We start from the raw sequence: 25,953 nt of genomic DNA, 5'->3' as shown, positions 1-25,953 counted from the left end.
TCGCGCGAGAGTTTCGTTCGTCAGGAAGCTCAGGGACTATGGCATGGAGATAATTAAGAGTAATCCCAGGTCGATAGCAAGAGTTGATGTGAAGCCTATTGATAAACTACTATTTTATAGTTTATCTTATGCTCAGTTGAGTGGTTTTTATCAAGTCTTTGCCACTTATTCATACTAATAGCATGTTTTACATTTTCCTTCCTGATTTTGTGCTATGATTGAAAACATGTTTCTTTGACCTTAATTTTATTAATTTTAATCCTCCCTTTTTACCATTCGATGCCGTGATATGTGTGTTAAGTGATTACAGGGATTACAGGGCAAGAATGGCTTAGAGGATGGAAAGGAAGCATGCAAAAGTGGAAGGAATACAAGAAGTTGAAGAAATTGCTAAGCTGTCCAGCCTGACCTCTTCGCACTCAAACGGTCATAACTTGAGCTACAGAGGTCCAAATGATACAGTTTCAGTTGCGTTGGAAAGTTAACGTCCGGGGCTTCGAAATGATATATAATTTGCTATAGTGGCCATACATCTAGGCAACGTGAATGCGTGCTCCACGCGGACGCATCGTAGTGACGAAAATCAGCGTGACAAAATTCGCAATCAGCGATTTCTGGACTGTTTCTGGCCCAGTTTTTGGCCCAGAAAACACAGATTAGAGGCTATAAAGTGGGGGAATCCATTCATTCATGAATCATACTTTAAAATACACAATTTTAGGTTTTTAGATGTAGCTTTTAGAGAGAGAGGCTCTCTCCTCTCTCTAGAATTTAGGATTCCTAGTTTTATGCTTTTGGATTAGATATTTATAGAGTCACTACTTCTATTGAAGACTTCATTATTCTAGTTTGTTTTCTGACTTGTCACTTATTCTTCCATATTCTTAATCCTTGTTCAGAGTTATAATTGGATTGCTTTTATGAATTTAATTTTATTATTTATTTAATTGCTTTCAATTTTATTCCAATTATCATGTCTCTTTTCTATTCCTCTTTCATAACACGGAAGATGGTATTAATGTTGATATTCTAGCTTCCAACTTAATTTTGGAGTTGATTAATATTTGGAGACCCTTGAGTTGGAAGACTCAACAGTTAATTGTGATTGGCTCTCTGGCCACTAACACTAATCCTTCCCAAGGAAAAGGATTAGGACTTGTGAATAGAAGTTGGCTCCTAACTTAACTTTCCTTTATTTAGTAAAGGATAACCAAGTAGAACAACAACCAATTACCATTACACTTGGAAAATCTAACAAAGACAGAACTTCCAATTAATCTTCTCCGAGTCAAGGCTTTTAATTTAATTACATAAAATCTCTTATTTATTTTTATTGCTTTAATTTATAATTATATCTGTGCCCATTGCCCAAACTCCAAATTCCCCAGAAAACTAATAACCAATAATAAATCACACTTCCCTGCAATTCTTTGAGGAGACGATCCGAGGTTTAAATACTTCGGTTTATAAATTTTAGGTTTAATTACTCTGTCAGTCCCTATAGTTTCACCGAATTTTTAATTAGATCCCTATACTTTTTTTTTCAATTGAGTCCCTATACTATATCAAATTTTGTAATTAAATCCCTATCGTTACAAAAAGTTAAAGTTAACGGAATATTCCGTTAAACAAAAAGAATATACCACATGAAAACATCTTTTTTTTTCTTAAATTCCAAAAAGAACCCTCAATATTTTCTTCCACTCTCACTCATACTCCATGAACAACAGCAACAACGTCTCGTCCTCAGCTAGACAGTGGCCCAGTGATAATGAACGAGGTGGAGATAGGGGCGGAAGCGAAGAAGAGGCGCCAAGGGAGAGGGCGATAGAAGGGTTCTCAGGAGGGAAGAAGCAGGAGTTAAAGGAGCACCAGATGTCGATGAGGAAGGTGATGTAGGTGCAGAGGAATGAAGAGAGGAGGGTGAGAGGGAGGGAGGATCTGAAGGTGGCGAAGAGTGAGGGCGAGGCGAAGAGGGAATCTTTGAGCTCACCGTGGAGGAACATGGCGGAGGGCACCAGCGCCATCGTGATCCAGTATTTATGGGTGAAGTTGGAGGGGCTCTTGATGGATCTGGAGGGTGATGATGAGGATGGGGAAGTGGAGTGACCATGCTGATGGCCATGGACAGAGGATGACAAATTCGATTCGGGGGAGTTAGGGTTTGTCAAGCTCTGCTGAAATTGCGAATTGAAAAAGGAAAAGGAAGGGGCGCTTCTCGAGCTTGATAGGTAGGGACGGAATGATCGAGGCTACAGCTGCAGCGGCCGCATTTCTTTCTTTTCCTTTTTCTTCTTCTGAGCATACGACGGTGATGGTTGCTTGTCGTTTTGTGATGTGGTTTCACTTCTTCTCCCTTAAGTGCAGAATAATTTCGAGAACCAGATTCAATGATTTGTTATTCTAATGCTATGATATTGAATTTGGGTCTTTAGATCAGGTAAGTTTTTGCAATGCCATGATACTGAATTTTGCTATTGGCATTACAGGACTTCCTTTAAGTATTTTCACTTTGTGCTTGATAAAGGTCTCCCTGGGTATGTGGATATAATACTATTATATTAACATTATTGTATCAATGATTTAAACCTTGAAGGATTTGATACCTTACCTGAAGAGTAATGGTGGCAGTGATGGGGTGGCCCTCGACAATCAAAAGTATAAGGACTTCTAAGAAGAGAATAATACGTATGGGTAAATTAGTAAATTCACACTAGATAAATATTTTTTTTAACGTTTACTGTTAACAAGGACTTAATTACAAAATTTGATATGGTATAGGGACTCAATTGAAAAGAAAAAAAGTATAGGGATCTAATTAAAAATTTGGTAAAACTATAAGGATCGACAGAGTAATTAAACCTAAATTTTATTGGGTTTTGTTACTTGTGACAACCAAAACTTTTGTAAGAAAGGAATTCTTGTTGGTCTAGAAGCTATACTTACAACGCGAATTTATTTGTGAAAATTCTAGATCGCGCGAGAGTTTCGCTCTTCACCTATTCCACAATCCCTTCCTGTGTTTGACAAAATATATATCTGCTTTGAGGGCTGTAAGTAAGGCTCTAAGAGTGGATGTAGGCCTTTCATATATCTAGATGGTGATTTCCTTAAAGACATACCACAGAGGCCAACTACTTTCAGCAGTTGCACATGATGCAAACAACCAACATAAGTTGGACTTCCGGTCAGCTCCTTGTGTATTTTTGGGATATGGTTCAGCTCAAAAAGGCTACAAGTGCCTTATAGAATCTGCCAAGATCATCACTACTAGACATGCAATTTTCAATGAAACAAGATTTCCTTTCAAAGAGGGTGGTTTTTGGCAGCAAGCTGCAACCCTGCATCACCTAAACAAGCTCCCCCTCTCCCATCAATTCCCATAATTCCCAGACTCTCATATCAGCCTGTCCCTCCCACCAATCAACCTACTAATTCATCTTTAGAGTTCACTCAATTCTCTATAAACTTTGCAATGCCTACACCATCTAATCCAGCTCCTCCCCTCCAACCATCAAGACACCAAGTCACGCCACTTTCATTTGCTGTCAGACCATTACATTCACAATCTGTTTCTCCACTCTTTCAACCTCAGTTACCACATTTGCACTACTCATCTCAATACTAACCCTCCCAACCTCTCTTAGCAGCCTCAACAACTCCTATTCCCATTCCCATCTCAGCCTTAGAAATAGTCCTTCCTAGCACCTTATCAGATACAATCACCAACCCAAACCCAGTCTCTACTAATAATTCTTACCCCATGGTAACCATAAGGCAGGGATTTTTTAACCAAAACTCTTTCATGCTGCCGTTGAACCAAGATCTGTGAGAGAGGCTTTAATTCACTGGCAGTGAAGGCAGCAATAGATGTTGAATTTGAGACACTATTAAAGAACAACACTTGGCAACTAGTACCCTTTCCTGGAAATACAGAAGTTGTGGGAAGTAAATGGGTGTTTAGAATAAAGTATAATGCTGATAGGTCTTTGCATAAATACAAAGCGAGGTTAGTGGCTCAGGGGTTCTCTCAATGACCAGGCTTTGAATTCACTGAGACGTATAGTCCAGTAGTAAAACTCACCTCCATCAGAACTATTCTCACTCTTACATTGGCACATAATTGGTCAATTCGCCAATTAGATGTGAATAATGTGTTTTTTCATGGAGACTTGATTGAAGACGTGTACATGAAGCAGCCTCAAGGATACTTAATTGGTGATGAAAAATTGGTGTGCAAACTCACAAAAGTTTTATATAGGCTCAAGCAAGCACCTCGTGCTTGGTATCACAAGCTGTCCACAGCCCTCCAGCAGCTTGGCTTCAAATCCACTACCTCGGATGTCTCAATCTTCATTAGGTTTAGCAATGACTCAACAACCTTTGTCCTGGTATATGTTGATGATGTGATTATCACGGGTAGCTTGGATAGTGTTATTAGTAGTGTCGTTGGTCAGCTGAACAACAAATTTGATTAAAAGATATGGGACCATTGCATTACTTCTTAAGGATACAGGTTACCGAACTGGTGATAGGGAGTTACTACTGAGTGAAGAGAAATACAGCAATGATTTATTTGTCAAGTCAGGGATGGCTGGTTGTGAGTCGCGCAAAACACCATTGCCTTTCTCTATTCACCTTTCTGCCACCGATGGTGAAAAATTCAATGAGCCATCACTATATAAATCAATTGTTGGGAGCATGAAATATCTTACTGTAATTAGGCCAAAATTGTCTTATGCAGTAAGTAAGGTATCTTAGTTCCCACAAGAGCCTTTGCAAAGTCACTAGAAATTAGTGAAGAGAATCCTGCGATATGTCAGTGGCACAACCAAGTATAGTCTGCATTTACAGAAGAGTGCTTCCTTAGAAATCATAGCCTACAGTGATTCAAATTGGGGGGAGGGGAGATCCAGTTAATAGGAAGTCAACTGGAGTTATGAGTGTGTTCCTTGGAAGAAATCTGATATCCTAGCAATCTAAGAAGTAGCATGTGGTTGCGCGCTCTAGTACAGAAGCTGAATATAGGGCTATGACAGACCTGTTGTAGAACTGATTTGGGTAAAAATTTGTTGCTTGAGCTCAAAATTTCACTCCCTACTTCCTCTCTCATCTACTGTGACAATTTGAGTGCGATGTTGTTAGCAGTCAATCCCATTTTACATTCGAAGTCCAAGCACTTTGAGATTGATCTTTACTTTGTTAGAGATTATGTTACTCAAAAGATAGTTTAAGTCATCCATGTCCTTGGCTCTGCTCAAATTGCTGATGTGCTCACAAAAGCACTACTATCTGCCTTCTTCTTTCGCGCCAGAGATTAGATAAATGTTGTAGAAATAGCCTATGGTCCAAGTAATTTGGAAATTGGTGTAGCAAATGAACAAGGATGTGTCAAGGCATCATGCAGCAAGCATAAATATGACCCCCGGGAGCTTTGCATCAGAACTGATAAACTAGAGAACAGGGTGCATGATGGTAAAGTTCAGAAAGAAGTTTAGGAGATTAGAAAATGGGGTGCATGATAGATAAGTAGAGTCTGAGTCAGCAGTTAGTTAGTTTAGATTGCTTTATACATGAGAATTCAGTTAGTTACTATAAGTGCTATTTAAGCAATGTATCATACTGCTGCACATGTAATTCTTAGTGTGCGATTGTTGAATGGATACAATCTAAAGTTCTCTCGAATCTTCTCTTCTCTCAACTCATCTCAAATCTTTCTTTTCCTCGTTCTTCTCATCCTCTGCACCCTAATTAATATATATATAGCTTTTCTCTATCATTTATTTGTAAATTAAAAAGAGTCACCAATGACACTATTAATTAGATTTTAATTCTCTTCTTTGAATAACTATTTTTTGGATTATAAAGATTAAAAATATTCATAATTTATATACAATTATGGTCATATAAAATTAATAATTAAAAATTATTAAAAAATAATTTTATCAAATATGTTAAATTATTTAATAATCGTAATTATTAATTTTATATAAAAATAAATTTATGTGATTTTCACTTAGAAATTTTTATGTTAACATATTAGTCGTAAAAAAATTAATATTGTTATTTAATTAAATTTAAAAATACAAATAGAGAATAGAGAATAATTTGTAAGTAATAAAAAAATAATTATATTAGATGTAAATTAAAATATTAATATATATTAAAAATAAATTAAATAATATATTTATCCATAAATATATTGATGAAAAATTTTAATTTACAAGAACTATTTTTTTTTAAAGAGAAAATTCCACTCCCCTCTCTTGCGAGAGGCTAAAATGACATTCCCTCCCCTCTATTTTATAAATGTACATTCTCCTCCCTTCTAATTGTTAAAAAACCTCATTTTTAATCTATTTTAAATTTTTTGTGTTAACTAATATTAACTTTATCCATTTTTTAAGAAAAAGTAAATTATTTTTTGAAAAAATACCCATTAACAAATGTGGTTAGGTTGAGACATAAGATTTAGTGCTAGCCAATGTGGTTTGATTTTCAATTTGTATTACTACTGTTTCCTGATATATTAAATATGAATTTTCTAATTATATATATATATCACTTCATAATTTTTACTTGTTCTATGATGGTTTGTGTTTATTATACTATCGTGTGATTTTACTTGTTTACTTTGTGAAAATTGATTTCTAATGTTTTCTTTTGTTACTTATTTGTTTGATAAGAATATCCAGAGATCAAACAATTGAGAAGTAATGCAGGTTGGCCAATTAAAGATTAACATCAGGGAAGGTTAAGGAGTTCAGTGGAGAACATACTTTCTTTCTTGCTATTCTTCAAGTCCAGAACAAAAGTTTAGGTACTAAAAATTAGGTTATGAAAGTAAACAGAGACCTTATGGGATTCATTTATGGCAATGATCAATCATTTTAATTCTATATATGATCACACGACTTTAATGTGTAAAAATAATATGATATCTTGTTACAAGTCTTAACTTCTAACTGAAGAAGAAAACTATTATTGATGAGTATTAATTTGAATTATTTCTTAATATGTGAAGGAAAGAAGATGTATCACATCACATGGGTTTTTCAGTTTTTAATCCTCCTCCTTGTAAACATGGGTATCATCATACTTGAAGGCAAGACACTTAAGGTAGCTAGTAACTACTAATATAACTTAATTTTAGCTGTAATTAATTTTAGAAAAATTGATTGTTTAATTCAATGCAGAAAATAAAAAAAATTGATAGAAATCAAGAAGAGAGTAAACTACAAGAAAGTTACATATGTTTATTAGGATTGAAAGGAAAGGTCATCAATCAATGCAGAAAACTTTTTGAGGTATTTCTTAATCCTAATTTCATGGCTCTTATTCCTTTTAGATTGTTCTTTACTATTTTATTCTATATTACTTCATTCCTTATAGTTGTCCTATGAATGTTTTCTACATACCATTGTATTATTCTAGTTCTCTGTCAAAACTGAACAAAGAGGTGAGATCTCTAATACATGTTTGCCTGGTTGTATTTGGATTTTGTCTCCCTTAACACGATTTAGTCTATTTTTTATTGTAGAATTTGGCAAATAGGCAAAAACTTGAGTGTGGAAAAGAAACAGGTGTTGACCGATCACGAATAGCAACAACTGTTAGTGTTTTTCCAATAATGTCATGCAAAGGGATGGGTTATTCTTTGTTATTGGAGTACTATTAACTTTAACAAAGGAATTCTAGATATAAATATATACTGCTAGAAGCCCCTTTCTTAGTATTTTCTACATTATATTGGCAGAGCATTTTCTGCAGTGCATTCTGGTGTGGGACAGAGGTTGCAGTAAAAAAACTTGGGGAGGATGTAATTACTGATGAGGAGAAAGTGTGAGTTGCTCAAAAACCTTGCATTATATTTGCTGTACTTAATATATGTTAATGGTTTCTAAACTTGCATAAAAGTGCCAATGCTCAATAGCTTTTCTGAATCATCGACCTCAATTATTTCATTAAGATGCGAAATCTGACCATGTGAAGCAACTTCTTAAAGAGACTGAGAAGTATCTCCAAAAGCTTTGTTCCAAGCTACAAGAAGCAAAGACTGCAGCAAGTTGCTTTGAACATGATATTGACGAGGCACAATGTGGCAGTTTTCTTGATAAGAGTGAATCTAGTGTTGAAAATAAGGATGAAAGTGATCAGGCCAAGGCAAGTTTCCTTTCTGAAATTGCACCTCTCTTTTTTAAGCTTGGCTATTAATAATTATATTGCTTATTTCTTCCAAAATTCTGTTTTACAGCATTATCAAGAAAGTAATGAGAAATATTATATGATGGCACAAAGTAAAATTTTGTACATGCAGTTTCTTACCAGGGTTTAATAGTTTTGAGTTTTGGTTTATTTATATTCCATTACAAAAATTTAAAAGGGATCTCTTCCTCAATTAGGGGTTGTAGAATAATGATAGATTTTCATTTTCTAAAGAGAAGCTGTTCTGAAATTTGTATCCATGTAGTTAAAAGCTGTTGGACCTGTTGCTATTTTAAGAGGTCTTCAAATTTCTATTCTTTCCAAGGTACGATGCTGAGTTTTATGTTATGGACTTCAAATTTCTATTCGTGAATGCATTCTAATCATTGCATTCTCTCATTTGCAAATGACAAGAGTTTCTTGTGAAGCAATTGTTGAAGTTGGGTACTATTGAGGTTGAACGTGAAGCGAAGTTAAAGAGAAAAATTGAGTATTAGGTTACAAGTACAATTGTTAGCTTTATATATTTGGATTAAGTTAGGATTTTTTGAATTTACATTTTATGGATTATGACTATGTAAAACTTGTAGAATTTAACTTTTGAAATATATTGTTTCTATTTTTGTAAAACTTTTGAGATTTAGTTTAAATTTGTTGAAATATAATGCCATTTATTATGTTGTTGGTAAACACATAAATTATTATTTATAATAGAAATAATTTTTACAATAATTAATAAAAGAAAGCATTGATATTAGAGAGATTATGAGAGTTTAAAACAGTCACTAAATACAGGAAAAAACTGTCACAGGAATTAGTAATTTAGCGACGATTTTAAATCGAAAAATCGTCACTAAAAATATTGTGACGCTTTAAAAAGTCATTAAATGTACCTAAAAGCGGTCATAAGAACTAGTAACTTAATGACGGTTTTAAATTGTAGCTAAAAATTTCATGACAGTTTAAAACAGTCACGAAATAAAAAAAAAACTGTCGCTGGATTTAGTAATTTAATGACAGTTTGAAAATGTCACGAAATACAGTACAAAAAACACCTTGACAAGTGTTACAAATTAGTGACGGTTTTGTACTTCAAAAACCGTCACAAACAATTTAGCGACACTTCTTACCAACGGTGGTCCAAAACCGTCACTATGTCAGCTGGTGACGCTCAAATCTGTGACGCTTTTTTTTAACCGTCGCGAAAACATCTAGTAACGGTTAAAACTGTCGCCAACCATTAAAAAAACCGTCGCCAAAATGTTGTTTTGTTGTAGTGACAAAACAAAATATTGAGAACAAGATACAAAAAATACAAACATAAAAATTAATGTTCTTGTATTTTATTTGGTAATAAATATAAAAAGAAACAAATTATGAAAATTCAATTTACTATTATTTTTTTCATATAAAAATTTTAGAAAGAAAAATATAATGATAAAGCATATAATTATAAAAATTAATAAGAATAGTGAAAGGGAAAAAAGTTATGTCCTTAGTTCGTGTTTTTGTGTCCTTTCTGTCAGAAAGAACATAAAATACACTAATTTAATATTTTTGTACGCAATCTTTTTGTTTGTGTCTCATGTGTCAAATATAATTTTGTATCTCTATATTCCTGTCTCAGTGTTCCGTACGTGCCTGTAAACAAACAATGGCTTAAGGTACGGGAACTAAGTTATGCAACAGTTTCTAACTAAAGGTATCAGATCTAGGTTGGCAAAAGAAAAAAAAGGTTCAAGTTAGAGGTTCAGTAGGTATTTTATTATCACTTTAAAGACATGCTCTAATGTACTCAATGAGTTTATAGTAAAATATTTATACACACACTTCACACTTTTAGCACGGTCCTAACCATCTAACCATTAGCAAGCTCAACATTCTTTGGGAACCTTTTGCTCATCTTTGCCACAAGTTTTGGCAGTCTCTCTATACTTCTCCATCAAACTCAAGGTAGAAAGGTCTTTCACCTTGAGTTTGTCATGAAACTACAAGAAACTCTAAGATGGATGGACCTTCATTAAAACATCGGTAACCTAAACATGCCCTAGTATGTGGCTAACAAGAATGGCCTTAGTAGTGACAAAGTCACGAACAAAGTGTAAGTTTATCTCGAAATACTTAGATGTAGAGTGCAAATGGGATTAGCCGCCAAAAGCACAATGATAAACCACTATTTTATGGTTTATTTTGTATTAAATTGAGTATATTTTATCCATTATTCTTACACTTATGCATATAATTCGCATATTTTACATTTTCCTTCCTAATTTTGTGCTATGATTGAAAACATGTTTCTTTGGCCTTAAATTTGTTAATTTTAATCCTCTCTTATTACCATTCGATGCCGTGATATGTGTGTTAAGTCTTTTCAGGTTTTATAGGGTAGGAATGGCTTAGAGGATGAAAAAGAAGCATGCAAAAGTGGAAGGAACACAAGAAATTGAAGTTTTGAGAATCTGGTAGCAATGCGCACGTATGGATGACGCGTACGCGTGACTGAGCCAATTTCCAAATGACGCGCACGCGTGGCTGACGCCTACACGTGGCCAGTGCCGAGTTCAAGCGACGCGTCTGTGTGGCCGACGCGTACGCGTGACGAGCGTCACATGCTGCAAATTACAGAAGATGCTGGGGGCAATTTCTGGGCTGCTTTTGACCCAATTTCAGGCCAGAAATTACAGATTAGAGACTGAGAGTGGAGAAGAATCATTCATTCACTTTCATACATAGAATTTTAGGTTTAGATGTAGAATTTTAGAGAGAGAGGCTTTCTCCTCTCTCTAGGTTCAGGGTTTCTTCTTGCAATTTCTCTTTAGGTTCTGGTTCAATCTTTCTTTAATTTAGTTTTTGTCTTACTTTTATTTGTTTAAGCACTTTAGTTCATCTTCTTCTCTTGTTAATTTCTCTTTTTTTCCATTTTTATGTTTATGAACTCTTGTTACATTTAATTTTTGTTAATGCAATTTATGTTTGCCATGTTTATTGTTACTCTCTTTAATTGTTAGTCATTGATGCTTGCAATTGGTTGTTTAGATTTAATATTCCTTGTTAATTTTATCATACTTTTATTTTGTGCCTACCAAGTGTTTGATAAAATACATGGTAGGATTTTAAATTAGATTTTTATATTCTTAACTTGGATTGATTAATTAAAGACTCTTGAGTTATCAAAACTCTTTTGTTGAATGGTAATTGAAGATTTCCGGTTAGCTTGAACTTCACTAAATCTAGTCTCTCAATATGAGTTGACTAGGACTTGTGAACTCAGGTTGATTGTATGTACTTGACCTTCCTCCATTGGTTAGAGGTTAACTAAGTGAAGGCAATTCAGATTTACCATCACAATTGATAATGATAATTAAGATAGGACTTCTAGTTCTCAATCCTTGCTAAGAGCTTTCTTAGTTATTAGTTTATTTTCTTGCAATTTTACTTTCTGGTTTCTCATTACAAAACCCAAAAATATACTTTTCCATAGCCAATAATAAACATACTTCCCTGCAATTCCTTGAGAGACAATCCGAGGTTGAATACTTCGGTTAATTTTATTGGGTTTGTATTTGTGACAAACAATTTAAATATTGATTGAGGTTTAATTGTCGGTTTAGAACTATACTTGCAACACGATATTTTTGTGAAAATCTTTACCGACATTTTTCTTCCGTCACTGATAAACCACTATTTTATGGTTTATATTGTGTTTAATTGTGTGGTTTTTTCATGATCCTTACCCACTTATTCATTAAATTAGCATGAAATTATAATTCCTTCCTGAATTTATAACATGTGTGAAAACTGCTTCCTAGAGACTTTAATTATGTAATTTTAATTCTTCTCTATTCCATTTGATGCCGGGATTTGTGTGTTGAGTGTTTCAGACTTTATAGGGCATGAATGAGTTGGAGATTGGAAAGGAAGCTAGCAAAAATGGAAGGAACACAAGAATTTGAGGAGGTAACCAGCGAGAAGTGACGCGGTCGCATGGCTCACGCGACCGCGCGAAGGAGAGCAAATCGCAGTGACGCAGCCGCTGGCTCACGCGGCCGCCAGGATTGGAAAAGCTCAAGCGACGCGGTAGCGTGAACGACGCGAACGCGTGGCAAGGAAAAGCGCGAATGACGCGTCCGCATGGATGACGCGATCGCGTGACATGTGCGATCTGCATAATCTGCAGAATTCGCTGGGGGCAATTTTGGACCTTATTTCGACCCAGTTTTCGGCCCGGAACAGCAGACTAGAGCCAGAGAATATGCAGAAACAAAAGACAATATTCATTCTAGACAATTTTCAGTTTTAGATCTAGTTTTACTCCTTTAGGTTTCTCTCTCTAGGTTTAAGAATTTTAATTTTCAATTGGTCTTAGCATTGGAACATTGAGAAGAGTTATTTCCTCATCAAGACTTCGTCATTCTAGTTCGTTCTCTTAACTTGGTTTTATTCTTCCATGTTCTTTGCTTTGCTTAATTTTGTCATTTGAATACTTTCACGATTATTTAGTACAAGGATTATTTCTTCCATTTTAATTTATTTTCCATTCCAATAATCATGTCTTCTTTTAATTCCCTTTCATGTGTTATGGATTTATTATTCACAATGAGTGAGTAGTTTCCTCACTTGATGGGGAGTTGATTGAAAGGAACTCTTGTGTTGGAAGGATTGAAAGAAAATTCGTAATTGGGTTAACTGTTGGATTGTTATCTAATCACTAACACCAATCCCTTTGAACTAAGTGGGTTGCAACTCGTGAACAGATCTAGCATTCCAACTTGTTTGACTTTCCTTTACCTAGTAAGGGATAACTAAACAGAACAACCATTAATTATAAATTAATCTTGAAATCATCCCATCAATAATAGAGATTCCAACTAATCAACTCCCAGTCAAGGCTTTTATTCATATTATTTGAATTTTCTCAATTTAGTTTTCCACCTACTTAACTCAACTTCTTGGAACATCTGATTAATAAAATAGCACACTTTTCTGTAACTCGTTGGGAGACGACCTGGGACTTAAACTCCCAGTAATTTTTAATTTAACTCTCTGTGACATATTTCTAAATTGATAGGCAGATTTTCGGTGAGTTAAGAACTATACTTGCAACGTAACTATTTTAATAATTTTTAATTCATCAACTTCTGTGCCTCATCAGTCACACAACACTCAAGTTGTCACAATTGATGCACGTGGAAACTGTCTCTCAACAAATTTCCTTTGGCAAGTGTACCGAATTTGTCGTCAAGTAAAAACTCACAATAGAGTGAGGTCGAATCCCACAAGGATTGATTGATCAAGCAACTTTAATTTGAGGAATGTTCTAGTTGAGCGAATCAGAATTTGAGTTGAGAATTACAGAAAATTAAATGGCGGGAAAGTAAATAACAGAAAAGTGAATGCTAGAAATAAAGAGCTGAATATAAATGACGGAAAGTAAATTGCAGAATCTTAAATGGGAATGGGGTAATTGCTCATAAATGTAAATGACGGAAATTAAAGAGAATGGGTAAGATCAGAAATGGGGAGTTCATTAGGCTCAGGAGATGTTGCATTCTCCGGATCAATTTCATTTTCATCTCTTCCTCAATCAATGCACTCATTGATCTCCTTGGCAATCTTAATTGATCGAATTACAATTTTATGTAATTCAATCTCTTAAATCTAGATCAATAGCCAATTCCTTGGTCAATTGCTCATGAGAAGAGATGAAGTATGGTCACTGATTATACCACATGCATTTCCCAAATCAAGTATTGAGAGGATTATAGTCACATATCCATTGGTACGCGGAATCGTGATTACACTTTAATTATGTAAAATTCATCGCTCTTTCTTTCCCTGGTAATGGCGCCAAAAACATGATGCCAAGACCACGGTTCACAACTCCGTGTAACTGACCAGCAAGTGCACTGGGTCGTCCAAGTAATACCTTACGTGAGTAAGGGTCGAATCCCACGGAGATTGTTGGTATGAAGCAAGCTATGGTCACCTTGCAAATCTTAGTTAGACAGATATAAATTGATAATGGTGTTTTCGAATTTAATATAATAAAATAGGGATAGAAATACTTATGTAATTCATTGGTAGGAATTTCAGATAAGCGAATGGAGATGCTTTTATTCCTCTGAACCTCTGCTTTCCTGCTATCTTCATCCAATCAGTCTTACTCCTTTCCATGGCTGGCTTTATGTGATACATCACCACTGTCAATGGCTACTTTCGGTCATCTCTCGGGAAAATGATCCAATGCCCTGTCACGGCACGGCTAATCGTCTGGAGGCATCACCCTTGTCAATGGCTTCATCTTATCCTCTCAGTGAAAATGGTCAACGCACCCTGTCACGGCACGGCTATTCATCTGTCGGTTCTCGATCATGCTGGAATAGGATTTACTATCCTTTTGCGTCTGTCACTAACGCCCTGCAATCGCGAGTTTGGAGCTCGTCACAGTCATTCATTCATTGAATCCTACTCGGAATACCACAGACAAGGTTTAGACTTTCCGGATTCTCTTGAATGCCGCCATCATTCTAGCTTACGCCACGAAGATTCTGATTAAGAGATTTAAGAGATACTCATTCAGTCGAAGGTAGAACGGAAGTGGTTGTCAGGCACGCGTTCATAGGGAATGATGATGATTGTCACGTTCATCACATTCAGATTGAAGTACGAATGAATATCTTAGAAGCGAAATAAGATGAATTGAATAGAAAACAGTAGTATTTTACATTAATCTTTGAGGAACAGCAGAGCTCCACACCTTAATCTATGGAGTGTAGAAACTCTACCGTGAAAATACATAAGTGAAAGGTCCAGGCATGGCCGAGATGGCCAGCCCCCAAAATGTGATCAAAGGATCATAAGGTAATCCAAAGATCCAAAGATGGTCAAAAAGACGTCTAATACAGTAGTGAAAGGTCCTATTTATAATAAACTAGCTACTAGGGTTTACATGAGTAAGTAATTGATGCATAAATCCACTTCCGGGGCCCACTTGGTGTGTGCTTGGGCTGAGCTTGAGTGTTGCACGTGTAGAGGTCCTTCTTGGAGTTGAACGCCAGTTTTTGTGCCAGTTTGGGCGTTCAACTCTGGTTTTGGATCCTTTTCTGGCGCTGGACGCCAGATTTGGGCAGTAATCTGGCGTTGAACGCCAGTTTACATCGTCTATTCTTGGCCAAAGTATGGACTATTATATATTTCTGGAAAGCTCTGGATGTCTACTTTCCAACGCAATTGGAAGCGCGCCATTTTGAATTCTGTAGCTCCAGAAAATCCACTTTGAGTGCAGGGAGGTCAGAATCCAACAGCATCAGCAGTCCTTCTTCAACCTCTGAATCTGATTTCTGCTCAAGTCCCTCAATTTCAGCCAGAAAATACCTGAAATCACAGAAAAACACACAAACTCATAGTAAAGTTCAGAAATGTGAATTTAACATAAAAACTAATGAAAACATCCCTAAAAGTAACTAGATCCTACTAAAAACATACTAAAAACAATGTCAAAAAGCGTATAAATTATCCGCTCATCACAACACCAAACTTAAATTGTTGCTTGTCCCCAAGCAACTGAAAATCAAATAGGATAAAAAGAAGAGAATATACTATAAATTCCAAATTATCAATGAAACATAGCTTCAATCATATGAGCGGGACTTATAGCTTTTTGCCTCTTGAATAGTTTTGGCATCTCACTTTATCCATTGAAGTTTAGAATGATTGGCATCTATAGGAACTTCAGATTTCGAATAGTGTTATTGACTCTCCTAGTTCAGTATGATGATTCTTGAACACAGCTTCTTTATGAGTCTTGGCCGTGGCCCTAAGCACTTTGTTTTCCAGTATTACCACCGGATACATAAATGCCACAGACACATAATTGGGTGAACCTTTTCAGATTGTGACTCAGCTTTGCTAAAGTCCCCAATTAGAGGTGTCCAGGGTTCTTAAGCACACTCTTTTTTTTGCTTTGGACCTTGACTTTAACCGCTCAGTCTCAAGTTTTCACTTGACACCTACACGCCACAAGCACATGGTTAGGGACAGCTTGGTTTAGCCGCTTAGACCAGGATTTTATTCCTTTAGGCCCTCCTATCCACTGATGCTCAAAGCCTTAGGATCCTTTTTATTTGCCCTTGGCTTTTGGTTTTAAGGGTTATTGGCTTTTTTGCTCTTGCCTCTTGGTTTTAAGAGCTTTGGGTTTTTCTGCTTGCTTTTTCTTCTTTTTTTTTTCTTTCTATATTTTTTTTCACCTATATTTTTTTTTTCTGCAAGCTCTGTTCTTTGCTGCTTTTTCTTGCTTCAAGAATCATTTTTATGATTTTTCAGATTATCAAATAACATGTTTCCTAGTCATCATTCTTTTAAGAGCCAACATATTTAATATTCTTAAACAACAACTTCAAAAGACATATGCACTGTTCAAGCATTCATTCAGAAAACAAGAAGCATTGTCACCACATCAATATAATTAAACTAAGTTCAAGGATAAATTCGAAACTCATGTACTTCTTGTTCTTTTGAATTAAAACATTTTTCATTTAAGAGAGGTGATGGATTCATAGGACATTTATAACTTTAAGACAAAGTTACTAACTACTAATGGTCATGTAATGAAGACACAAACATAGATAAGCACATAACATAGAAAACGAAAAACAGAAGAAATAAGAACAAGGAATGAATCCACCTTAGTGATGGTGGCGTTTCCTTCTTGAGGAACCAATGATGTCCTTGAGCTCTTCTATGTCTCTTCCTTGTCTTTGTTGCTCCTCCCTCATTCCTTTTTGATCTTCTCTTATTTCATGAAGCATGATGGAGTGCTCTTGATGTTCCACCCTTAGTTGTCCCATATTGGAACTCAATTCTCCTAGGGAGGTGTTGATTTGCTCCCAATAGTTTTGTGGAGGAAAGTGCATTTGAGGCATCTCCGGGATCTCATGGTGATGAGCTTCATACGCCTCTTGAGCTCCATGAGTGGGCTCTCTTGCTTGCTCCATCTTTTTCTTAGTGATGGGCTTGTCCTCTTTGATGAGGATATCTCCCTCTATGTCAATCCCAGCTGAATTGCATAGGTGGCAAATGAGGTGAGGAAAGGCTAACCTTGCCATAGTGGAGGACTTGTCAGCCACCTTGTAGAGTTCTTGAGGTATAATCTCATGAACTTCCACCTCTTCTCCAATCATGATGCTATGGATCATGATGGCCCGGTCTATAGTAACTTCAGACCGGTTGCTAGTGGGAATGATTGAGCATTGAATGAACTCCAACCATCCTCTAGCTATAGGCTTGAGGTCCAATCTTCTTAGTTGAACCGGCTTGCCTTTGGAGTCAATCTACCATTGAGCTCCTTCTACACATATGTCCATAAGGACTTGGTCCAACCTTTGATTAAAGTTGACCCTTCTAGTGTAGGGGCGTTCATCTCCTTGCATCATGGGCAAGTTAAACGCCAACCTCACATTCTCCGGACTAAAATCTAAGTATTTCTCCCGAACCATTGTAACATAGTTCTTTGGATCCGGGTTCTTACTTTGATCATGGTTCTTGGTGATCCATGCATTAGCATAGAACTCTTGAACCATTAGGATGCCGACTTGTTGGATGGGATTTATTAGAACTTCCCAACCTCTTCTTTGAATTTCATGTCGGATCTCTGGATACTCATTTCTTTTGAGTTTGAAAGGGACCTCAGAGATCACCTTCTTCTTGGCCACAACATCATAGAAGTGGTCTTGATGGGCTTTGGAGATGAACCTTTCCATCTCCCATGACTCGGAGGTGAAAGCTTTTGTCTTCCCTTTTCCCTTTCAAGAGGATTCTCCGGTCTTAGGTGCCATCAATGGTAATGGAAAAACAAAAAGCTTATGCTTTTACCACGCCAAACTTAGAATTTTGCTCGCCCTCGAGCAACAAAAGAAAGAATAGATGAAGAAGAAGAAGAAATGGAGGAGAGGGAGAAGGTGATGTGGTTCGGCCAAGAAGGGTGGGTTTGGGTGGGAAATTGGTTTTGAATTTTTGAAGGTAGGTGGAGTTTATGAGGTAGGTTTATGGGGAAGAGTGGATGGATGTGAGTGGTGAAGAGGTGATGGTGAAGAGAGTTTGAGGTGATTGGTGAAGGGTTTTTGGGGAAGAGTGTTTATGGGGTTGTGTGAAATAAAGTGGTGAGAAGAAGTGAGTGGAGGTAGGTGGGGATCCTATGGGGTCCACAGATCCTGAGTGGATCCTGTGGGGTCTACAGATCCTGAGGTGTCCAAGGATTTACATCCCTGCACCCATTAGGCATGTAAAAATGCCTTTGCACACAACTCTGGGCGTTCAACGCCAGGTTGGTGGCCATTTTGGGCGTTCAACGCCCATTTGTGTGCCATTTCTGGCGTTGAACGCCAGAACCATGCCTGTTCTGGCGTTCAGCGCCCAGAAGCTGCCCATTTTGGGCGTTGAGCGCCAGCATCATGCTCTGTTCTGGCGCTGAACGCCAGACAGATGCTCCTCTAGGGTGTGATTTTTCTTCTGCTGTTTTTGATTCCGTTTTCAATTTTTATATTTATTTTGTGACTCTACATGATCATGAACCTACAAAGACATATAACTAAGGAAAATATAGTTAGATAAATAAAAATTGGGTTGCCTCCCAACAAGCGCTTCTTTAATGTCAATAGCTTGACATTGGGCTCTCATGGAGCCTCACAGATGTGCAGAGCTTTGTTGAGACTCTCCAACACCAAACTTAGAGTTTGGATATGGGAGTTCAACACCAAACTTAGAGTTTGGTTGTGGCCTCCCAACACCAAACTTAGAGTTTGACTGTGGGGGCTCTGGTTGACTCTGCTTTGAGAGAAGCTTTTTCTGCTTCCTCTCCATGGTTGCAGAGGGAGATCCTTGAGTTTTAAACACAAGGGAGTCCTTATTCCATTGAAGGGCTATTTCACCTCTGTCAACATCAATCACAGCTCTTGCTGTGGCCAGGAAAGGTCTTCCTAGGATGATGGATTCATCCTCTTCCTTTCCAGTATCCAGGACTATGAAATCAGCAGGGATGTAAAGGCCTTCAACCTTTACTAACACGTCCTCTACTTGTCCATAAGCCTGTTTTCTTGAATTGTCTGCCATCTCTAATGAGATTTTAGCAGCTTGCACCCCATAGATTCCCAGTTTCTCTATTACAGAGAGGGGAATGAGGTTTATTCCTGAACCAAGGTCACATAAAGCCTTAAAGATCATGGTGCCTATGGTACAGGGTATTATGAACTTTCCAGGATCCTGTCTCTTCTGAGGCAATGTCAGTTGATCCAGATCACTTAGTTCATTGATGAACAAGGGAGGTTCAACTTCCCAAGTATCAATGCCAAATAATTTGGCATTCAGCTTCATGATTGCACCAAGAAACTTGGCAGTTTGCTCTTCAGTAACATCCTCATTCTCTTCAGAAGAGGAATACTCATCAGAGCTCATGAAGGGCATAAGGAGGTTCAATGGAATCTCTATGGTCTCTAGATGAGCCTCAGAGTCCTTTGGTTCCTCAGAGGGAAGCTCCTTATTGATCACTAGACGTCCCAGGAGGTCTTCCTCCTTGGGATTCACGTCCTCCACTCCCCTAGTAGGTTCGGCCATGGTGCTTATGTCAATGGCCTTGCACTCTCCTTTTGGGTTCTCTTCTGTATTGCTTGGGAGAGTACTAGGAGGGATTTCAGTGACCCTCTTACTCAGCTGGCCCACTTGTGCTTCCAAATTTCTAATGGAAGACCTTGTTTCATTCATAAAACTTACAGTGGCCTTAGACAGATCAGAGACCAAGTTTGCCAAATTAGAAGTATTTTGTTCAGAGTTCTCTGTCTGTTGCTGAGTGGATGATGGAAAAAGTTTATTATTGTTAAACCTGTTTCTTCCACTATTATTAAAGCCTTGTTGAGGCTTTTGATCCTTCCATGAGAAATTTGGATGATTTCTCCATGATGAGTTATAGGTGTTTCCATAAGGTTCACCTAAATAATTTACCTTTGCTATTGCAGGGTTTTCAGGATCATAAGCTTCTTCTTCAGAAGATGCCTCTTGAGTACTGTTGGATGCAGCTTGCATTCCATGCAGACTCTGAGAGATCATATTGACTTGCTGAGTCAATATTTCATTCTGAGCCAATATGGCATTCAGAGTATCAACTTCAAGAACTCCCTTCTTCATAGGCGTCCCATTGCTCACAGGATTCCTTTCAGAAGTGTACATGAACTGGTTATTAGCAACCATGTCAATGAGTTCTTGAGCTTCTGCAGGCATTTTCTTCAGGTGAATGGATCCACCTGCAGAGGTATCCAATGACATCTTAGATAACTCAGACAGACCATCATAGAATATATCCAGGATGGTCCATTCTGAAAGCATGTCAGAAGGACACTTTTTGGTCAGTCCTTTGTATCTCTCCCAAGCTTCATAGAGGGATTCACCTTTTTTCTGTCTGAAGGTTTGAACATCCACTCTAAGCTTGCTCAGCTTTTGAGGAGGAAAGAACTTGGCTAGGAAAGCCTTGACCAGCTTATCCCAAGAGTTCAGACTATCCTTAGGTTGAGAGTCCAACCATACTCTAGCTCTGTCTCTTACAGCAAAAGGGAAAAGCATGAGCCTGTAGACTTCAGGATCTACTCCATTAGTCTTAACAGTATCACATATCTGCAAGAACTCAGTTAAGAACTGAAAAGGATCTTCAGATGGAAGTCCATGAAACTTGCAGTTCTGCTGCATCAGAGAAACTAATTGAGGTTTCAGCTCAAAGTTGTTTGCTCCAATGGCAGGAATGGAGATGCTTCTTCCATGTAAATTGGAATTAGGTGCAGTAAAGGCACCAAGCATCTTCCTTACATTATTATTATTTTCGGCTGCCATCTCCTCTTCCTGTTCGAAAATTTCTGAAAGGTTATCTCTGGATTGTTGTATTTTAGCTTCTCTTAGTTTCCTTTTTAGAGTCCTTTCAGGTTCTGGATCTGCTTCCACAAGAATGTTCTTATCCTTGCTCCTGCTCATATGACAAAGAAGAGGGCACAGAAAAATAATAATAATAATAATATGGATCCTTTATACCACAGTATAGGGATCCCTGTGTGAGTAGAAGAAGAGGGGGGACAAAGAATGTAATATAATGGAAGAAACCCAACTGTGAGGATGGCAGAGATGTGAGATGAGATGTTAGTAGATGAATAAATAAATAGAATAAGATGAGAGATAAGGAATTTTCGAAAATAGTTTTTGAAAAAGAGTTAGTGATTTTTGAAAATAGTTTTTGAAAAATGTTAGTAATTTTCGAAAATTAAGATTTAAAAATTAAAAATTAAAATAATTAATAAGTTAAAAAGAAATTTTGAAAAAGGGGGAAGATATTTTCGAAAATGAGAGAGAGAGAGTTAGTTAGGTAGTTTTGAAAAAGTTAAGAAACAAACAAAAAGTTAGTTAGTTAGTTGAAACAAATTTGAAAATCAATTTTGAAAAGATAAGAAGTTAAGAAGTTAGAAAAGATATTTTGAAACCAACTTTTTGAAAAAGGTAAGATAAGAAGATATTTTAGAAATTAGTTTTGAAAAAGATTTGATTTTTAAAATCTCAATTAAAGACTTGATTCATAAGAAATCACAAGATATGATTATAGAACTTAAAGTTTGAATCTTTCTTAACAAGCAAGTAACAAACTTCAAATTTTTGAATCAAAACATTAATTGATTATGTTATTTTCAAAAATTTGATATGAAAATAAGAAAAAAGATTTTTGAAAAATATTTTTAGAATTTTCAAAAATAACTAAGAAAAATGAAAAAGATTTGATTTTTGAAAAAGATTTTGAAAAAGATAAGATGTTCAAATTGAAAATTTGATTTGACTCATAAGAAACAATTTGATTTTAAAAATTTTTGAAAAAGTCAATCCAAATTTTTGAATTTGATGAGAGAAAAAGGGAAAGATATTTTTTGATTTTTGAATTTTTATGATGAGAGAGAAAAACAAGAAAAATGATGCAATGCATGAAAGTTATGGATCAAAACAATGAATGCATGCAAGAATGCTATGAATGTCAAGATGAACACCAAGAACACTATGAATGTCAAGATGAACATCATAGACACAATTTTGAAAAACTTTTGATGCAAAGAAAACATGTAAGACACCAAACTTAGAATTCTTTAATGCTTACGCACTAAGAATTCAAGAATGCATATGAAAAACACCATACAACACAAAACAAAAAATCGTCAAGATCAAACAAGAAGACTTACCAAGAACAACTTGAAGATCATGAAGAACACTATGAATGCATGAAATTTTCGAAAAATGCAAGATGCACATGCAATTGACACCAAACTTATAACATGACTCAAGACTCAAACAAGAAACACAAAAATTGTTTTTGATTTTTATGATTTTCTATTTTTTTTTTGGATTTTTCGAAAAATTAATTGAAAAAGAAAAATAAGGATTCCAAAATTTTTAATATGAATTCCAGGAATCTTGCATTCTTAGTCTAAAGCTTCAGTCCAGGAATTAGACATGGCTCACTAGCCAGCCAAGCCTTCAATGAAAGCTCCGGTCCAAAACACTAGACATGGCCAATGGCCAGCCAAGCTTCAGCATGTAATTCAGACATGACACGCCTGACATACTCATTCCCAAAGGAATTAGACATGGCTTTACAGCCAGCCAGGCTTCAACATGCTTCATGAAACACTAGAATTCATTCTTAAAAATTTTGAATAAAATATTTTTTTTGAAAACAATTTTATATTATTTTCGAAAACAGATGAGAAAATTTTAGAAATATTTTTGAAAAATTTTTGAAAATAAAATAAAAAGAAAATTACCTAATCTGAGCAACAAGATGAACCGTCAGTTGTCCAAACTCGAACAATCCCCGGCAACGGCGCCAAAAACTTGGTGTTGTTGCCGGATCCAAACTTGGCACTGATGTTACCGGACCAAAAGCTTGCCGAAAACTCAAACAATCCCCGGCAACGGCGCCAAAAACTTGGTACGCGGAATCGTGATTACACTTTAATTATGTAAAATTCATCGCTCTTTCTTTCCCTGGTAATGGCGCCTAAAACATGATGCCAAGACCACGGTTCACAACTCCGTGTAACTGACCAGCAAGTGCACTGGGTCGTCCAAGTAATACCTTACGTGAGTAAGGGTCGAATCCCACGGAGATTGTTGGTATGAAGCAAGCTGTGGTCACCTTGCAAATCTCAGTTAGGCAGATATAAATTGATAATGGTGTTTTCGAATTTAATATAATAAAATAGGGATAGAAATACTTATGTAATTCATTGGTAGGAATTTCAGATAAGCGAATGGAGATGCTTTTATTCCTCTGAACCTCTGCTTTCCTGCTATCTTCATCCAATCAGTCTTACTCCTTTCCATGGCTGGCTTTATGTGATACATCACCACTGTCAATGGCTACTTTCGGTCATCTCTCGAGAAAATGATCCAATGCCCTGTCACGGCACGGCTAATCGTCTGGAGGCATCACCCTTGTCAATGGCTTCATCTTATCCTCTCAGTGAAAATGGTCAATGCACCCTGTCACGGCACGGCTATTCATCTGTCGGTTCTCGATCATGCTGGAATAGGATTTACTATCCTTTTGCGTCTGTCACTAACGCCCTGCAATCGCGAGTTTGGAGCTCGTCACAGTCATTCATTCATTGAATCCTACTCGGAATACCACAGACAAGGTTTAGACTTTCCGGATTCTCTTGAATGCCACCATCATTCTAGCTTACGCCACGAAGATTCTGATTAAGAGATCTAAGAGATACTCATTCAGTCGAAGGTAGAACGGAAGTGGTTGTCAGGCACGCGTTCATAGGGAATGATGATGATTGTCACGTTCATCACATTCAAATTGAAGTACGAATGAATATCTTAGAAGCGAAATAAGATGAATTGAATAGAAAAAAGTAGTATTTTGCATTAATCTTTGAGGAACAGCAGAGCTCCACACCTTAATCTATGGAGTGTAGAAACTCTACCGTGAAAATACATAAGTGAAAGGTCCAGGCATGGCCGAGATGGCCAGCCCCCAAAACGTGATCAAAGGATCATAAGATAATCCAAAGATCCAAAGATGGTCAAAAAGACGTCTAATACAGTAGTGAAAGGTCCTATTTATAATAAACTAGCTACTAGGGTTTACATGAGTAAGTAATTGATGCATAAATCCACTTCCGGGGCCCACTTGGTGTGTGCTTGGGCTGAGCTTGAGTGTTGCATGTTTAGAGGTCCTTCTTGGAGTTGAACGCCAGTTTTTGTGCCAGTTTGGGCGTTCAACTCTGGTTTTGGATCCTTTTCTAGCGCTGGACGCCAGATTTGGGCAGTAAGCTGGCGTTGAACGCCAGTTTACGTCATCTATTCTTGGCCAAAGTATGGACTATTATACATTTCTGGAAAGCCCTGGATGTCTACTTTCCAACGAAATTGGAAGCGTGCCATTTCGAATTCTGTAGCTTCAGAAAATCCACTTTGAGTGCAGGAAGGTCAGAATCCAACAGCATCAGCAGTCCTTCTTCAACCTCTGAATTTGATTTCTACTCAAGTCCCTCAATTTCAGCCAGAAAATATCTGAAATCATAGAAAAACACACAAACTCATAGTAAAGTCCAGAAATGTGAATTTAACATAAAAACTAATGAAAACATCCCTAAAAGTAACTAGATCCTACTAAAAACATACTAAAAATAATGTCAAAAAGCGTATAAATTATCCGCTCATCATCCATCCAAACCCAATTTGGTCCAGCATGAGAAAGCATTTCTAGCATGATCTCTTCATTCCTCTTTCAAGGTTCAGAAGAGATCCAAGTTTGAATAGTTTCTTTTCCAAGATAACTACCCAATTGGATAAAGATCGAAAGCTTTCAAGTAAAATCAAGAGAGAAGATAGAAGAAGAATAATGAAAATTAGTATTGATCCATCAAATTACAACAGAGCTCCCTAACCCAATGAAAGGGGTTTAGTTGTTCATAGCTCTAAAAAATGAAAACAAAGATGGAGAATACATGATGAAACTAGAAGTACAGAGAAAGTAAAATACAGAGAGTAGTTCTATGCCAAGAGGCCCCCTATATTTTTTCAACTCCCTTTTTAATTCAAAGCTACTCCTATATATACTACTCTTCTGTTCTTCTAGTTGATTCTTCAAGTCTTGGGTATGGGCCTTTGGATCTTGAGTTTGAAGCAGTTCTCTTCTTCATTGGGCTCAGCTTTGCTTGCAGAGAGAAAGTTTGAAGTGAGCAGAGACTTTAGCTCAGGACGTTAGTGGTGTTAACGTTTAAGTGGAAATGTGGGTTCGAGAACGTTAGTGACAATCACCTTTTTCACTAACGTTCCTCACTAAAGTAAGAGCCACGTTAACTTCAACGTTAGTGGCACAAACGTTGCCACTAACGTTGCCTCTTTGTCCTTCGCACATGTTATTGGGACTTACCTTTCCCAATAACGTTGAGAAGTCTCCCCCTTCCCTACGTTAGAGTCCACGTTAACTTAGTTAACGTGGCTCTTTTAACGTAGGCTTGCCAACCTTCGAGAACGTTAGTGACACTTACCATTGTCACTAACGTTCCAATATGCCCCTATTTCTCACGTTAGAGTCCACGTTAACTAGGTTAACGTGGCTTCTAACGTGGCCATGCTAGCCATCTCCAACGTTAGTGACAAAGTTGAGTGTCACTAACGTTGGCTCATCATTCCCTTATCCACGTTAGCTTCCACGTTAAC

The 25,953-nt window shown here is 36.9% G+C and overlaps 1 non-coding gene across 1 annotated transcript; it reads left to right on the top strand.

Annotated features, from left to right (window-relative positions):
* Positions 1-20,571: 20,571 nt before the first annotated feature.
* LOC148546169 (small nucleolar RNA R71) lies at positions 20,572-20,679 on the top strand. The gene has a single exon (XR_015902104.1). It is a non-coding gene; the product is annotated as a small nucleolar RNA R71 (small nucleolar RNA).
* The last annotated feature ends 5,274 nt before the right edge of the window (positions 20,680-25,953 follow it).

The sequence above is a fragment of the Arachis ipaensis genome, chromosome B9, assembly GCF_059453495.1.
Source record: "Arachis ipaensis isolate K30076 ecotype BB chromosome B9, ASM5945349v1, whole genome shotgun sequence".
NCBI lineage: Eukaryota > Viridiplantae > Streptophyta > Magnoliopsida > Fabales > Fabaceae > Arachis > Arachis ipaensis.
Note: the sequence above shows the minus strand (reverse complement) of the source record. Positions and strands in the feature narration are given on the sequence as shown.